This window comes from Mus caroli, unplaced genomic scaffold (assembly GCF_900094665.2).
Source record: "Mus caroli unplaced genomic scaffold, CAROLI_EIJ_v1.1 scaffold_25734_1, whole genome shotgun sequence".
Taxonomy (NCBI): Eukaryota; Metazoa; Chordata; class Mammalia; order Rodentia; family Muridae; genus Mus; species Mus caroli.
This window is the reverse complement of record NW_018390486.1, coordinates 70-3308: the sequence shown is the minus strand read 5'-3', so window position 1 is coordinate 3308 and position 3239 is coordinate 70. Positions and strand designations below refer to the sequence as shown.

The window sequence follows — 3239 nt, the reverse complement described above, 5'->3', positions numbered from 1 at the left end:
GATTGCTTAATTAGAGTTACACCAAGATATTTTATATTATTTGAGTCTATAGTCAAGGTTGTTGTTTCCCTAATTTCTTAGCCCATTTGTCATTGGTATAAAGGAAGGCTTCTGCTTTGTTTGAGTTAATTTTATTTTTTTAAGCATCTAAAACAATCTTTATTCTCCCAGTAGTGTGGAACAGTTCTTTCTGTTGAAGTTAAAAGTAACTTCAACAGCGCTATTCAAGAGATGGAAGTTTACTTGGAGAACATACAGAGGATGTTTGGGGTTTTTAATTACTCCCTGTTCAGGACGCCCTACAAGCCCAATATCCAATACCAAAAGCCGCTTAATCCCAGCAACCCCAGCGCCCGCACTGGGTGAAGCTCAATTTTGACATGACAGCTTCCCCTAAGATCATTCTGAGCAGGTCTCTTCTGAGCGATTGTGGGGGTAGGGTAGCATCGGTCTCAAGATCTCCCTGTCCAACATGACCTCGCTAACCAACCAGTATGAACTCTTCTGTGCACACGGGCTCCGATGTGGAGCAGGGTCCCGACAAGAAGGTCCCATCCAGCCACTTCAGTGCAAGAGTCTATGGACTTCCTTGATAACAGCACAGCTTCTCCAGCCTCCACCAAGACTGAGGAAGCAGGGAAGCCTTTCTCTCCACAATCACTAAACCTGGATCAAAGCAAAGCCAAGATGGACCTGAAGGAGCTGAGCGAGTCGGTCCTATAGTAGTCAGCCCCTGTCCCCCTCATCTCTCCCAAGCAGGTTCGAAGCCAGTTCCAGCGCAGCGTGGAAAATACCAGTTGCAAAGCAGAGCTACGCATGAGATCTCAGAGGATGTTTACACAGCCATGGAGCACAGTGATTCTGAGGGTTCCGAAAAGTCAGTGAGCAGTGAGAGCAACTACGCCAGCGATGAGGAACAGAAGCCCAAGAATGAGCCGGAGGACTCCGAGGACAAAGAAGGGAGTTCGGTGGGCAAAGAGGCCACTGCCATCAATGGGAGCCCAAGCCCACAAACCAAGTGGAGGTCAAAGAGGAAGTAAAGAGTAACTTGCCTGTCAGTGAGAATCTAGACCCCACACCTGCCAAGGATAAGGCCAGTCCTGAGCCTGAGAAGGACGTTGGAGAGAAAGCAAAGCCATTATGTCATCCCACGAAGGACAAACTAACCAGAAAGGATGAAACAGTTTCTCCCACAGTGCACTTGGGCTTGGTTTCGGACTCAGAGAACGAACTTTTCATAGACTTAGGAGAAGATCCTTCTGGGTGGGAGGATCGAAAAACAAAAATAAAACAAACAAAAAAACAAGAAAGACCCCAAGGTGCTGTCACCTAAGCAAGATGCTGAAGGTAAACTGGCACCTTACACTTAAGCAGGCAAAGAGCCTCCTCCAGAGACGCAGGTACTGAAGCAGAGGCTGCTCTTACTGAAGGAGACTGTCCCAGCCGTGCAGCATGTGGAACGTACCAACTGTTCAGCAGAAGGAGGTCACTCAGAGCCCATCCACGTCTACCATCACGCTGGTGACCAGCACACAGCTATGGTCAGCAGTTCGGGCTTTGCAAGTACCCTGGCATTCGGGATCAATGCGGACCTGTCCATTGCCACTGCCTCAGCCGATGTGGCTGCACATTGCCAAGTGCACTAGCAAAATGATGGACACCATAAAGGGGACGATGACAGAAATCTACAACGACCTCCCCAAGAACACCACTGGGAGCACAATACCTGAGATTCGAAGGCTGAGGATTGGGATTGAGAAGCAGCAGTGGCGGCACCAGCAGGAGCTCCCCNAGATGAAGCACAACTTGGGGTTGACCATGGCTGAGATGTGGCAGAGCCTGGAACAGGAGCGGGATCTGCTCATCACTTAGGTGTAGAAGCAGCTGTAGCTGGAGAACCAANAAAGCAGTGGTGTGGCAACTGCAAGAAGGAGGCCTTTTCCTCCTGCTACTGNGACTACCCCTGTCAGCAGGCCCACTGGCCTGAGCACATGAAGTCCTGTACNCAGTCTGCTACGGTTAGTTATTGCCCTTCAGCAGGAAGCAGATGCCAAGGCAAGCACAGAAACAGGAAATAAGTCATCGCAGGGCAGCTCCTCCAACACACAGTCAGCACCTTCAGAAACAGCCAGGGCCCCCAAACAGAAATGAGTCAGTAGAGAAGAACAAGGACTGTAACTCCACCTTTTGACCTTTCTGGCTCCAGAGAGATGCTCTCCTCCATGCTCTTAGGCTCTAACCAAGTTTTTGTTAGCAAGAGGTGTGACAAACAGGCTGCCTAGACCCTAACCACTACAGACCACCAGCCTCACCCCAACTACCCAGACCACAAGTCCCATTCCCTGGAGCAGCAAGGCAGGTTTGTGGAGCATCAGTGAGGAGGAGTGGGGATCATCTCGCTCTGAACACAGTGCAGGGACCAGCAGGAAAAACATCATGCCCAAAGAGTCCCTGGAGTCTCTGCCACCTTTCTAATTCCCAACACTCAGGCTCTGCCCGTGGGCTTGGCTGCAGGATAGGAACTTGACTCATCCCAGCTCCTGCCTTGGCTGGGACGGCTCTACCCTGTGAGCCAAACACTTTAGGTGTAAGTAGGTACACTTCGATGTCACTGACCTAGCATAATTTTCCTTTTCATATCTATATGGACCTTAACTTCTTAAAAAAAAACCAGAAAAGGAAATACACACACACACACACACACACACACACAGAATGCTTTGATAATCCAGGGGCTGGATAGTGAGCCCACTGGCCTCACAGTGGTGGCAGGACTGGGCCCAGGGGTTGCTATTCTCAAATAGGCCCTTGTCATCGGATACCCAGGGGAGGGAGCCACTGTTGCACAATATGATCAGGGCTGTCAGGCTGTGCTCTCCTGGACCGACCACACCAAGCCATCCATCCACTTCTCAGCTATCCACCCCTCACAGATCCTATGATACGATGTTCAAAAACACAAGCTAGCTGAGCTTGAAGGACACAGACAGAAGTGTGTGTGTGTGTGTGTCTGTGTGTTTGTGTCTGTCTGTGTCTGTGTCTGTGTTTCTCTGTGTGTGGTTTGTTTCCAGCTATGGTTCCGTTAATGCTATGACTGCTGTAGTTCCATTTTGTATGTTGTGTAAAATGAGCATCAATCGAGGCAAAAGGTGATGTGTATATATCAGAAAAAATANTAATTGTATATCATTCCAGTACATTCCATTATACATTTTAGTGTCCGTTTACACTTTCTTCAT

At 49.0% G+C, this 3239-nt stretch overlaps 1 pseudogene; it reads left to right on the top strand.

Moving 5' to 3' along the window:
- The first annotated feature begins 174 nt into the window (after positions 1-174).
- On the top strand, positions 175-2475 carry LOC110288676 (annotated as a pseudogene).
- The last annotated feature ends 764 nt before the right edge of the window (positions 2476-3239 follow it).